Source organism: Macrobrachium nipponense, chromosome 21 (assembly GCF_015104395.2).
Source record: "Macrobrachium nipponense isolate FS-2020 chromosome 21, ASM1510439v2, whole genome shotgun sequence".
NCBI lineage: Eukaryota > Metazoa > Arthropoda > Malacostraca > Decapoda > Palaemonidae > Macrobrachium > Macrobrachium nipponense.
Genome location: NC_087212.1, coordinates 67,898,302 through 67,913,301, shown reverse-complemented (window position 1 = coordinate 67,913,301; position 15,000 = coordinate 67,898,302). Strand labels below are relative to the sequence as shown.

Sequence of the window (15,000 nt, the reverse complement as noted above, 5' to 3'; positions counted from 1 at the left end):
TAGGCATCCATGCCTGGGAGTATTTTTTGGTCTCTCTCGTCTTGGAATACTGTAAATATGAGACGTGTGAATACTATAAATATGAGTAAATATAATTGTCAAATTGACAGAGAGAGAGAGAGAGAGAGAGAGAGAAGAGAGAGAGAGAGAGAGAGAGAGAGAGAGTTAAGTATATCTTAGTTTAACCAGACTACTGAGCTGATTACCAGCTCTACTGGGACTGGCCAGAAGGATTAGATTTTTTATTTTTAGGTGGCTTTGAACCAGTTGGTTACTTAGCAACGGAACCTACAGCTTATTATGGGATCCGAGCCACGATATATCGAGAAATGAATTTCTAATCACCAGAAATAAATTCCTCTGGTTCAGCACTGTCAGCAGCAGGGAGCGAACTCGAACTGCCAGATTGCTAGGCGAGTATGCAACCCACTCGTCCAGGGACGAACTAGAGAGACTATTTTGAGTTTGTTTTAACTATTAGTCTTATATAGTATGTGTAAACCCTTTTTTCAAAATTGAAAAGAGCTTTTATCAATTTTATTCAACTTCGTTATCCAAAGATGTCCTACGGAGGAGTGCGAATTTTGGTCGAAATATCGAAGTAGATACAACTGCCATCTTGGATTACTAGCTCTATAAATATAAAAATGACGGCCATATTGATGTCAGGTCAAGATGAGAACAAAACAGAAATATTTAATCCTCATTTTTGAAACCTTGTAATAATTATTTTCTTCGTAACAGAAAAAAAATACCCATATCCAAGATAATAACAGCAACTTTTGTCAACTCAGCTGCAATTTCCTTTGGTTGCAATTTCAGTTTTAAAATTTATTTATATGAATATTATTCCTGATGGCCTAGGAGTTCTAACAGTATTACTGTAATAATCCTCTTCGAAGTTTTACGTCCGATTTCATCCAAAAACTGAGCTTTAGTTCCCCTACCCCGATAACAAGCAAAAGATGAATAAAAGAGAGTGCAGAATAGTTATCTTTGCCCATTAAAAATAATGATCTGGCGAATTCGAGAGAAGGAAATGATTATGTAATAGTATGGTAACGATCATTAAAATTTGCACGGGGTATGTAAAAGGTGAAGAATAAACTAGGGAACAGTGTGAGTAAGTTGTGGAAAGGAATAACGAATTTTAAGAAAATCACAGAAGAAAGATGAATAAAGTAACATCCTTGTGAATTGTCTTATCGGAAAGAAAACAAAGGTATAAGAGTGAAAAGTATTCGAATGCTAGAAAACATTAACAGATCGCGTGAATTATAAGGAATCCTCTATGGGGCCGCCTACTTGAACAGCCCGGGTACAGATTTAATTATGCACTGGTGTCCTCAATTTATTTATTCTTTGCATAGAGAAGATCTAGATTAGACTGCTTTTTTCTCGTGGGAGGAAAAAAAACTAAAGTGAAATTCATAAATATTTGATTTTTTCCTAGATCCATAATATCTTTCATTCCTATTTCTGCATTAGAAAAGTGAACTTCCCCTTAGACTTGCTGGTTGAGAAGAATTCTTCCCTAATTTACCTACATTATGAAACATGGATATTTTTCCCTTTTTCAGAACCCTTCTCAATGAGCAGAATTTCCTCGAAAAATTGGAAACAACATTGGAGCCCAATCAGCAGGGTTTGGGGAGGATAGAAAGTGGTTACATAATTATCCCTTTGTACTTCTGCTGTGGGCTGTCAGAAGCAGGTAGAGCTAGTAGAAGTAGCAGATGTCATGATGATCCTTCGGGAAAGATTTATGAGCTGTGGTAGCTGAGTGGTTTTACCTAGACTTCTTAGTGTGGTGATCCTGAGTACAGTCGTCGTTCATAGCTTGGCAAATTTCATTGGCAACATGGTCTTAGCCTTAGTATCTCCGTGAGCTAGGGTTGGTGCTTTTGGTTGCATAATAGGTCTTCCTGTTGATTTATTAGCAGTCAGTGCCTGTTCCTCATGGGCCTGGTTTAGGACTTTGCTGCTCATATGTGTATAAGCTTAGCCTTAATATTAATATGTGCCTCTGCTGCTCATGGCCGTCCTGTATAATCTTTCTAGTGTAGCGCACCAAACCAACATTACGAACAAGTGCTTAAATACAGCACAGCATTTTGACTCAATCTGGAGTAGGGCATGTCCCAGAATTGGTGAAATTTTGATTGAATGAATTTGCAGTCCGATGCCACAAAACCTCCGTGCCTAATGTGTCCTTGCTCGTTGGATCTTTTATCTGTACTATATTTTCACATTATTATGACTGGCAAAGACTATTTTGTTACATTGTCATGACTGGCAAAGACTATTTTGTTACATTGTCATGACTGGCAAAGACTATTTTGTTACATTGTCATGACTGGCAAAGACTATTCTGTTGTTCCCATATACAAGCACGCCCGTACATTTACAGGATTGCACTCTTACTGACACACGCTCACAAGCAGTTACGGAGTTCCATTTGACAACGTGTGTGTGTGTGTGTATGTGTGTGTGTGTGAGAGAGAGAGAGAGAGAGAGAGAGAGAGTAATTGGTGGTTGGATGGTTAACGATTGGATTGGCTGTTGGTGAGTTCTGGGTTGTCTGCTGGTGCTGTTGGAGATCAGAGTTCTGTGTTTTGAGTGAGTCTTTTTAGTCAGTCTTTAGTCAGAAGCTGTGAGAGACAGTAGTGTGGGCAGCAGTCTGGTGAAGGCATTGGAATTCGTTGAGTTGTGTTTTGTTGATTTGTTGTTGGTTATTGTTGAGTTTGGTGTTGTTGCTTAGAGTTGTTGTGCCTACCTGTGCTGTTGTGATTTTTTGTGGTTTGTGCAGTGGTCTTTTGTTGTGTTGTTGAGTTTTTGTTGTTATTTGTGAGGTTGTGGTTGTGTTCCTTGGTTGTTTGCTGTGTTGTTGGGTTGTGGTTGTGTTACTTGGTTGTTTGCTGTGTTGTTGAGTTGTGGTTGTGTTTCTTGGTTGTTGTTGAGTTGTTGGGTTGTAGTCCTTGGGTGTTGTGTTTTTGAGTTGTGGTCCTTGGTTGTTGTTGTTGTGTTGTTGGGTTGTGGTTCTTGGTTTTGTGTTGTTGTTATGTCAGTGACCTTGACCAGCGGACAGCACAGGATAGCCCGGAGTATCTGGAGCTGGGTAAGTACGTGTTTTTGTTTGTTTTGTTTTGTTTTTGTCTTTTGTGTAGGTATAGGTCAGTTGTCCTGCGTGTATGCAGTAGTGTAAAGAGGAAAGTGTGACAGATTGTGAGTTTGCCAGCTGGATTGATTAGGTTAATTTGGGGGGGGGGGGGGGGGGTTGCCACTTGATTTTAGCTTCTGATCCCGCCACATAGTATATTTGCAAAGTTGATTATGAAAGTAAAATTGGTTCACAGTCGATGATCGCTCTTCGAACAGACTCATTAACTTGAAGAAAAGACTCCAAACGTCAGCATAGGCATCATGAAAATGAAAGATTAACCAGAATATCAGTTGCATTTTATTTTACCAGTAACAGTGACACAAGAGCAACTTGAGAGAACCATGGAAAGTGTTAAAACTGATGATGTGCCGTCGAAGGACAACTAGACGATAAATTTAGTGTAGTCATTCTTGAAAAATAAAATGATGCACTTTAGAATCAAACACACTCAAATAAATCGAAGCCAAAAAAGTCATTTGGAGAGAGAGAGAGAGAGAGAGAGAGAGAGAGAGAGAGAGAGAGAGAATCTTCTCTGCTTCCTAACAACGCCTGCAGACAAATTCTGGAAACCGCTGTCAAAACCTTTACAAACATTCGCGATCACGTCCCTGGAAGTTTAACGAGGAGTGAAAGCTGTGGCCGAGAAATCAAAACACGAAAGTTGTGAAAATACAAACTATTTTCTCGCAGGAGAGAATTTTAATTTTTTTTTTCTTTTTTTTTCAAGTTTTCGCAACTGATGGTCCCTCTTTTCTAGTTCTTTGACCTGACCTTTAGTCTTTTGACTTTCATCAGCTGTAGGTTTGGCGATTCTCTAACGCCCACTTCTCTCCCGGAGGAAATGGAAATTTAAATCCAAGAGACGGTAAAATGTTTAAAAGGTTGGAGTGAATATGATTTTCAGAGAGAGAGAGAGAGAGAGAGAGAGAGAGAGAGAGAGAGAGAGAGAGAGAGAGAGAGCGAGCCAGCAATCTAACCTTATGGCAAATTCTAACGGAATATCTTTATCAACAATATCCACAGCTACTGCTATTCTTACTATGGGTAATAATAAAAATCTGTTCTTAGCATAATACATCATATTGATTTATTCACTTTTTCTCTTTGTTTATCAACCCAAGCCTAAAGGTAGTGAACTTCACATTATACTAGGCGTCGTCACAGCCCAATCCCAGCCTTTGGCAACATTAGCTCCTATTTAAGTAAGCAGAGTGACGGTATATTGTATCTTGGTATGGAAGTTTCAGCTTTAAATGAATCATATGTGAATAAGAAATACAAAAAGATAAAAAAATATGAAAGTTTCAGAACAAAGAGGAAAATAAACGGGAAATAACGCACTCTAGTACAGCTTGAAATAATAAACAAAACTTTGCTTTTACCCGTCATCAACTCCCACATTTAGGACGTCCGTCTTTATAAAAACCACCTCGGGGTTTTTTATGGAAAGTTTCGGTAATAACCGTAGGCTCCACTCTAACAGATGCGTAAAGTATTATGGTTATTTATTTATTTATTTATTATTTATTTATTTATTTATCATTCAGTATCTGATTTCCGAAAAAAAGTATTGTTTCATATAGTGAACGCAGCAATGCAGTGTTTTTAATGATATGATTGATGGACGTTCGCCATTTTCTTTGCTTACTCGGGGACCTACAAACTATTTTGTTGTTGTTGTTGGGGGTTAGGAAAGGTCTGAAAAAGGTGTTTCGCGTTGAGTTAACAAAGTCAGGACTTTTGGGATATGATATTTATATTTATTATTTATTTATTTATTTATAATTCAGTAGCTGATTTCCGAAAAAAAACTATTGTTTCATATACTGAACGCAGCAATGCAGTGTTTTTAATGATATGATTGATGGACGTTCGCCATTTTCTTTGCTTACTCGGGGACCTACAAACTACTTTGTTGTTGTTGTTGTTGTTGTTGGGGGTTAGGAAAGGTCTGAAAAAGGTTTTTCGCGTTGAGTTAAAGTCAGGACTTTTGGGATATGATATTTATGATATAGTAATTAGAATGAAAATGTACAAAATAAATTATGTGCATGTTAAACATTCGAGAAAATTAATTTCTAATAAAATATAGCATATATTTTTTTATTTTCGTTGGTTAAACAAGGCTCTGTTTGACCGTATATTTCAACACGATATAATTTACGTTAAAAGTTAGGAATGTAATGTTTACAACTTATGCGTGATGGGAAAATCTTGCGCGCACCTGAGCAAGCTGGTTGTCGGATCATTCCTTGTTTTTCTCATTTCCTTTCTAATGAAAATGTGTGAAGCAAGTAAAAGAAAGGAGAAGCTACTATAATGGTGTCAGATACCAGAAATGTTCGAGGAATTTTGCGCATATTCGTACGAAATACGTTTTTGCTGAAGGAAAACGTGATGTGAAGGTTTCTCCGTACACGTAAGGGACGTAGTTTAAGATATGGATTTTTATTCTCCGGCATTTTTCCATAAACTGACAGTGACTGATGTTTCATATTCTGCTGAAGACACGCCTGTGCGGTGACGCGCTTCTGTTTTGTTATATGAAATGAACATATATATATATATATATATATATATATATATATATGAATATGTATATAAATATGTATATATGTATATATATATATATATATATATATATATATATATATATATATATACACACATACACACACATGTGTGCATTCAAGCATGCGTGTGTGCTTGTGTATTTCTGCATATCTCAATATTCGCACTCGCCTTTGCACTTTTTAGTATGCAAATATGAATGAAGACATATAAAGCTTTAGGAACACACCAAATACTGAAAGAATGACGATAAAACTACGTAGAACTACTTGAGAATGTGCCTTTCGATGAGGGCTAGATCAAGTCGTTTCCGTACTTTCTAGGAAGACCGTTCTATAATAGTCTCTTTGGCTCTAGGGTAATCTGTCACCCGCATATTGAACTCTCCCTTTGGAAGAGGGGAAGCCCTGAAAAGTGTCGAGGGCATCGATGGAGGACGGGACAAAGGATAAAAAAAAATGAAACGAAAAAGAAAAATGCTGGAAAAGTGACACAATTTTTCAAGGTGTTACTTCCCCCCGTTTCCTTTCAAGTCTTTGTTGAAAAGTATATTGTATGGTGTACTGGCATTCTAAAATGAACACATGGTAATATAAACGCAATTATATTGAGTGACACCTAAAAGGAGAAAAATAGCCAGCTATGTATAAAAACAAGAAAGAGTTAGCCAAAACCACACAAAATTGAATACCTGACCTAAAAATCAGACTTCATTTTTCTTATGGGAATTACGTAGTTGAAGGAAGCAACTGGTTAAAAAGCTCAGCCTTCAACAAACGCTCTCTCCCGTATATATAGACACAATTACCTATTACCGTTTCGACGTCGCCTCACGTGTTTGGATGTTTGAATAGAAAAGAACGAAACACCACCTATCGAGGTAGGATTCGATCGAACCCATGCGCATGCTTATCGAGAACGCTCTAGTATACTTCGTAACGAAGACGTAGAGAAATTATGGCATATATATGTATATTGTGCGCGCGCGCATGTGCATAAATATGTATATACACATATATATTATGTGTATAAACGTATATACATGATTCTGTATGTATTTATCTGTATACAGACGCTCTGTCCTAAAAATTAGATTTTTAAGGAAGCAGTGGTGATACATGTTAGCGTAAGGTATTATAAAAATATTTTCACTTTGGCTTTCCAAAAAGTAAGGAAGGATATTACGGCATTTCACCCGATTCCTCCCCATGGCAACAGCCTAATCCATATTCTGGCAGGGCGACGTTAGCTTCGTCGCTTGGAGGGGTAAATGAAGGTCGAGATAGCCATCCTCTCCAAAATAATGAAGCGGAGATGTGTGTCTCGTTGAGCCAAATTGGCAGCGCTGCTCTACCCATTAATGGGAAAAGTTACAGTGAAGTGAGAAAGTGTTTTCGAGACTTGTATAATTGTCATTCCTTCGACAGTTGGGAGCTATACTGTTCTTCAGCTGTAATCTGGAGAGACATTTTAATTAGTGTATTTGGTCCACAAGGATCTCATCCTTATTTGAGAATATTCATGCTTTTCAAAAACTTTTCTCAGTGTACCTTTTTTTATTTCTTGTCCATTAACAATAGCACGCTCTCTTATAACTCACTGGATTTTTTATGTTCAAGCAAATTGTTCAGTATTAAAAGCATTTTGTTTGTCTTGGCCAGATTGAAAATACGTTTGATTTTTTTCCCTTGAGACTGATGTGTGATTCCCTTACAGTTACCGGTCTGGCTATGTTTGATATTTACGTATTTGTCTGATAGATTCTGGTTTTAATGTTCTGTCTAAAAGATGTTTTTCTTTCCTCTCACAGATTCGATATTGTGTAGCTTTCTGTCGACAGTATCAGGTAAGCAAGTTCATTTTCTCTATACACTTGATCTGCTCCACCCTCCTCTCCCATCCAGCATCCCCGATCTAACTAGCTTCATTCTGTAATGTACCAGCGTAGCCTAGCCCCTTCCTTAATTTTGTCGTGTCCAATGCGGGGAGTTATATTTCAATGACAATGTGACAGTTTCCATTTAAGATTGAAGTTTAATTAAGACTGCAGTAAGATATGTTCATTAGACAGTATCTGGTTTGCCTGAACGTTTTTTGGTAATTCCACTTTTTGTTAATATACTTCGTACATGGTTTTAGAATGAACCGATTGTGTGGTATTTGAATTTAAATGTTGTTTATAGAACTTGTGCGGGGGGAAATATTCCTTAATAGCATATGTGTGTGTGTGTGTGTATATATATATATATATATATAGTATATATATATAATATATATATATATATATGTATAATATATATATATATATATATACTATATATATATATATATATATATATATATATATATATATATATACACATGCATACATACACACACACATTTATTACATATATATATTATTTAGGCATATTTTTTCGCTTATAGAGTTTCTATTGAAGTTAATAGCATTGTTCACAGATACTTTGTATCAAGACTGAATCTCTCCAGGCAATCTTCTCATGGAATAAAGAAAAACTATTCAAGATTCTTTCCATTTACTTTTTGTAGACGACGTTCCGTTTCCAGTCCTGAAGACGCCGCCGAGAGATGGGGAAACGGTCCATCATTTAGAAAAAGTAAATGGAAAAAACCATGAATAATTTTTCCCTACTCCTGAGAAGCTTGCCTGAAGAGAAAAAAAAGTATAGACTGACTTGATAAAAAGACAGCATTTCCGAACAATGCTGTTAACTTTAATAAAATGTTATTAGAAATATACACACACACACACACACACCTACACACGTATAGTTATGTTTGCATGTGTGTGTGTGTATAGGCTGATAGGGTTTGTGTTCTTTAGTGCTAATACAGGTACACGTAGTCGTTGGAACAATGATCTGTCTTCTTCATTAGGGGAACACCAGCGTCAAATAATAACACGCACGTACACTACCACAAAATAATATATGATTATTTTAACACCCACACACATATCAAAACGAAACTGCCAAATAATCATCATCATCATTATTATTATTATTATTATTATTATTCTGTTAAAAAGGATGGCAGAATTAAGCGAGTTGATTTTATATATTGTTTTTTCTATTTTCCTTACAATTCGCTTCTCAGGCTCAGCGATGTTTCTGAGTAACTGGCCAATATTCATATTGGGAATTTTCAAAAATTATAAATGCTGAAGGAATCTTTTATTAGAACAAGATATCAGGTCCAAGTCAAGCAGGGGTCGTCGTCAGTGCTGGTATTATTCCGTAGGCGTAGTCCAGTTCGGGCCGGGGTCGTCTTAGGTTTAAGGGCTGGTATTGGTGCTGGTATAGCTGGTATCACGTGACGTTTCGACCTTCTCGTAGGTCATCTTCTGACGAGTCGGTTGAAGTGACTGTAGCAAGAAAGTTTGCGGAACGGTATTTATAGCGGCTCGGACCTAGAGTTGCATTCTCATTGGTCGGGCCGGTCTTGGGCGAAGCCGTGGATCTCGCCTCGAAGGTCTCGGGGATTCTCTTCGAGGCGAGATCCACGGCTTCGCCCAAGACCGGCCCGACCAATGAGAATGCAACTCTAGGTTCCGAGCCGCTATAAATACCGTTCCGCAAACTTTCTTGCTACAGTCACTTCAACCGACTCGTCAGAAGATGACCTACGAGAAGGTCGAAACGTCACGTGATACCAGCTATACCAGCACCAATACCAGCCCTTAAACCTAAGAGGACCCCGGCCCGAACTGGACTACGCCTACGGAATAATACCAGCACTGACGATGACCCCTGCTTGACCTGGACCTGATATCTTGTTCTAATAAAAGATTCCTTCAGCATTTTATGATTTTTGAAAATTCCCAATATGAATATTGGGCCAGTTACTCAGAAACATCGCTGAGCCTGAGAAGCGGAATTGTAAGGAAAATAAAAAAAACAATATATAAATCAACTCGCTTAATTCTGCCATTCTTTTTAACAGTATTATTATTATTATTATTATTATTATTATTATTATTATTATTATTATTATTATTTATTTATTTATTTATTTATTAAAAGTAATGGCTACTTCAGCAGCGTTACACTTGTAGAGATTTCTTCTCTATTTTGGCAAATAGCGGCTTTTTCCGTGCTACTTAAACAGGCTAGTAGAACGCCTATAGAGGTCATGATCAAATACAGTGTCAAAATAGGTGTATATATTTGAATTTTACAGATAATCTGTTTACCATAGTCATCAGTCATTAACGATTCTCTCTCTCTCTCTCTCTCTCTCTCTCTCTCTCTCTCTCTCTCTCTCTCTCTCTCTTAAAGCGATCTTTCAGTCTGGAGCTGCCAGACATCCTCGGGCTAGGAAGCTGAGGGTGGACTGATCTTGGTAAGCAAGCAAGGGGGGGATAGGATGGAGTGGGGTTAGCCCCTGGGGGGCCCCAGAAGGAAGGTAAGGTTTGGAAGGGTTATAAGGTTTGGTGAAAGGAAGGTATTAGTGCTAGTGAGTAGGAATGGGACAGACCCATTTGTCTTTGTTGTTTAGTGTAGTGATTGTCTTGGGATTTGTAATGAACTTTATAGTTCCAATGTTGTATGAATTTGCTAGGAAGGCAGGTGGGCAAAGGTGTTAGTCAGAGTTAGTTGCTCAATCAGGCTCTTTATTGGTACCGTCCTCTCTCTCCCTCTTCTTGGTGGTGGGTGGGAATGAGAACTCAAACCACGTTGTATTGCTACATTTGTGTTATGTCCACTTGTTAGTAACTTTTGTTATTTCGGGCTGGCTTCCCGTGTAGGATTAGAGGTTAGTTTTTTTTCTTTTTTTTTATGTGGGGGAAGGCTAGCTAAGCAAGTGTTCCAGACTCCTTGCCCTTCTAGGACTGCCTTTCCCCTTTATTCTTATAATTAGAGTTAGTGGGTTAGTAGTTCGTTCTTGCAGATTACCTAATTATTTGAAGATTTGCTTTCCTTAATTAAGCTAATTTAGTTCCCTACAGTTTACCTAATATCTAAACTAATTTACCTTAATTCTAAGTGCTTAATTCTAATTATTAGTTCTCAGGGAACTTGGGCTTTGATTCCCATTTTATAATTAACTTAACTTAGTTCCCTACATTTTACTTACTGACATCTAAAACTAGTTCACCTTAATTCTAAGTACTTAATGCTATTCTTAATTCTAATTATTATTACCTTCCGCATCCACACCCGGTTTGTTACGATATTCCTGGGGTTCTCATAGTTGTCGTTGTCACTGTCACTGTCACTGTCCGTGTCCACAAAGATGGGGTCGGGTAACCCGTCTTTGGTGAACCTGGAAAGTTGTCGCCACCAGAGGTGTGGTCTATAGTCTTCGTCATCCAGGGAGATCAGGCTGTTGGTCGTTAGTTCTTCATCCTGGTCAGATAGCTTCTGCCATACCTTGTCTGTCAGACGGTAGAAACGGAAATTGATAGCTTCAATGCGGTATCTTGCATGAAGTCTTTCTGTTCCCCCATCCCCCAGGTCTCGGTTTTGGAATCTCTGTAGTCTTTGTCTGTCGCTGGTACTGAGTAAGAATGTCGGTATTATTGGGTATTCCAGGGCAGGTCTAATGAGCGCCTTATATAGGTGGGCTTTAGTCTTGGATCTAAGCTGTCTGAATTGTGCTAATTTAGCTTTGGTTGCTCTAGCGTCCCTGATCTTTTGCTTGATGTGTGAGAACATCCCACATCGGGTCAGGGTGAGTCCGAGTACCTTAGCCTTATTAGCAAATGGTATTCGTTTGTTGTCTACAATTACGTCTTCTGGTCTCACTGCTGATATTGAGAGCAGTTTGAACTTGTCCTGGTTGGTTTTTATTTTCCACCTTCTTTCATACTCATTGAGTTCTTTAATATGCTGTCCCGTCCGTAAGGCATGCCTGTGTCTACTTCTATCATTCGTCATTATGATCTGAGTCACGTCGTCCGCTAAGATAAGGTTGAAACATCCTTCTCTCCCTTGTGGCATGTCATGTGTATAGAGTATGTACAGCGTTGTTGGGGAGAGAACGGATCCTTGCGGAATTCCGCTTCTCAGCTCAAAGGTCTCTGATATCTGTCCTTCAAAGGAGATGTCATTCTGTCTGTCGTCTAAGAAGTTACACAGTATTTTTATCATTACCTCTGGTAGTTCTGAGATCTTGGTGTGGTATCCGTCCTCCTTATATCTGGGGTTGACAGCAGGGGGTCTGCCCCATGCTGATCTCCTATTGGCTGGTGGTGGTGAGTCTTCGTTTTCATTGGTGGCTTGAGACAGGTCTCAAGCCACTTTCTCCAAGCCGATGGTTGCGATGCTGCAGATCCTGCAGCCGTCTAGACCTCCTGAGCGGCGTGGTAACGTTGATGGGCGTCAAGCTCAGGAGGTCTTGACGGCTACAGGATCTGCAGCATCACAACCATCGGCTCGGGAGAAAGTGGCTTGAGACCTTTGTCTCAGCCACCAATGAAACGAAGACTCACTGCCACCAGCCAATAGGAGATCAGCATGGGGCAGACCCCCTGCTATCAACCCCAAATATAAGGAGGATGGGCACCACTTCAAGATATACGGGCTGCTCTACGAGCAAGAGCCCGTGCTGGCACAAGGCCAGCTTAATCTTAAACAACAAACAACACAACTACGGGCCGAACAAGGGAAAGGCCCGTGTTGGCTTAATACAACAACAACAACACATCAAGATCAGTCCACCCTCAGCTTCCCAGCCCGAGGATGTCTGGCAGCTCCAGACTAAAGCTCGCTTTAAGAAAGAGAGAGAGAGAGAGAAGAGAGAGAGAGAGAGAGAAAATCGTTAATGACTTTGATGACTGTGGTATCATAGTTTATCTGTAAAATTCAAATATATACACCTATTTTGACACTGTATTTGATGATGACCTCTATAGGCGTTCTACTAGCCTGTTTAAGTAGCACGGATAAAGCCGCTATTCGCAAAATAGAGAAGAATCTCTACAAGTGTAACGCTGCTGAAGTAGCCATTACTTTTAATAAAGTATGCTTGAGAGTGGTTCTGCTTCCTAAGTACACTAATGTTATTATTATTATTATTTTTTTTTTATTTTTTTTTTTTTTTGCTCTATCACAGTCCTCCAGTTCGACTGGGTGGTATTTATAGTGTGGGGTTCCGGGTTGCATCCTGCCTCTTTAGGAGTCCATCACTTTTCTTACTATGTGCGCCGTTTCTAGGATCACACACTTCTGCATGAGTCCTGGAGCTACTTCAGCGTCTAGTTTTTCTAGATTTCCTTTTCAGGGATCTTGGGATCGTGCCTAAGTAGCACGGATAAAGCCGCTATTCGCAAAATAGAGAAGAATCTCTACAAGTGTAACGCTGCTGAAGTAGCCATTACTTTTAATAAAGTATGCTTGAGAGTGGTTCTGCTTCCTAAGTACACTAATGTTATTATTATTATTATTATTATTTTTTTTTTTTTTTTTTGCTCTATCACAGTCCTCCAGTTCGACTGGGTGGTATTTATAGTGTGGGGTTCCGGGTTGCATCCTGCCTCTTTAGGAGTCCATCACTTTTCTTACTATGTGCGCCGTTTCTAGGATCACACACTTCTGCATGAGTCCTGGAGCTACTTCAGCGTCTAGTTTTTTCTAGATTCCTTTTCAGGGATCTTGGAGGGATCGTGCCTAGTGCTCCTATGATTATGGGTACGATTTCCACATGGCATATCCCATATCCTTTTTATTTCTATTTTCAGATCTTGATACTTATCCATTTTTCCCCCTCTTTCTCTTCAACACTCTGGTGTCCCATGGTATTGCGACATCAATGAGTGATACTTTCTTCTTGACTTTGTCAATCAACGTCACGTCTGGTCTATTTGCACGATCATCACCCCCCTATCCATTCTGATATCATAGTCCCAGAGGAATCTTTGCCTGATCGTTTTCTATCACTCCCTCAGGTTGGTGCTCGTACCACTTATTACTGCAAGGTAGCTGATGTTTCTTGCACAGGCTCCAGTGGAGGGCTTTTGCCACTGAATCTTGCTATGTGGTTTATGGTTTCATTTTTCGTATTGCACTTCCTACATATGGGAGAGATGTTATTTCCGTCTATCGTTCTTTGAACATATCTGGTTCTTAGGGCCTGATCTTGTGCCGCTGTTATCATTCCTTCAGTTTCCTTCTTTAGCTCTCCCCTCTGTAGCCATTGCCATGTGTCATCGCTGGCTAGTTCTTTAGTCTGTCTCATGTATTGTCCGTGCATTGGCTTGTTGTGCCAGTCCCTCTGTTCTGTCTGTCATTCTCCTGTCTCGGTATATTTCTGGATCTTCGTCTACTTTTATTAGTCCTTCTTCCCATGCACTCTTAGCCACTTGTCTTCACTGATTTTCAGATATTGCCCCAGTGCTCTGTTCTCGATGTTGACGCAGTCCTCTATACTTAGTAGTCCTCTCCCTCCTTCCTTTCGTGTTATGTATAGTCTGTCCATATTTGCTCTTGGGTGTAGTGCTTTGTGTATTGTTATATGTTTCCTGGTTTTCTGATCTATGCTGCGGAGTTCTGCCTTCGTCCATTCCACTATTCCTGCACTGTATCTGATTACTGGCACTGCCCATGTGTTTATGGCTTTTATCATATTTCCGGCGTTGAGTTTTGACTTGAGTATCGCCCTGAGTCTATGCATATATTCTTTCCTGATCGTGTCCTTCATCTCTTGGTGTTTTATATCCCCTCATTCCATTATTCCCAGGTATTTGTACCCAGTCTCATCTATGTGTTTGATGTTGCTCCCATCTGGTAGCTTTATCCCTTCAGTTCTCGTTTCTTTGCCTTTATGTATGTTGACTAAGGCGCATTTTTCTATTCCAAACTCCATCCTGATGTCCCCAGATACAATCCTAACAGTCTGGATTAGGGTATCTATTTCCTTGATGCTCTTACCATACAGCTTGATGTCGTCCATGAACATCAGATGGTTGATTCTGTTGCCTCTTTTCTTGAGTTGGTACCCGGCATCCATCTTCTGTAGTACTTTTGTCATGGGAATCATGGTACTACTACTATATTAATTATTATTATTATTATTATTATTATTATTATTATTATTATTATTATTATTATTATTATTATTCAAAGAAAACTCATAATCGCATGAGTCAATAAAATGGGAACGTAAATCTACATTGCTAGTATGGCTGTTTGATCCTGTTATTTAAAATATTTATGCTGTATATATTTTAAATAACAAAATCAAATAGGTATACTACTGTGGATTTATTTTCCCATTATAATTATTATTATTAGTATTTGTCTTCA

At 38.9% G+C, this 15,000-nt stretch overlaps 1 long non-coding RNA gene across 1 annotated transcript in view; it reads left to right on the top strand.

The window, feature by feature from the left end:
* LOC135197613 (uncharacterized) overlaps window positions 1-15,000 on the top strand; it is a 542,613-nt gene that overhangs the window by 271,878 nt on the left and 255,735 nt on the right. The window contains exon 5 of the long non-coding RNA XR_010310635.1: window positions 7,545-7,580. This is a non-coding gene — a long non-coding RNA (uncharacterized LOC135197613). The remainder of the gene's footprint in view (window positions 1-7,544; window positions 7,581-15,000) is intronic.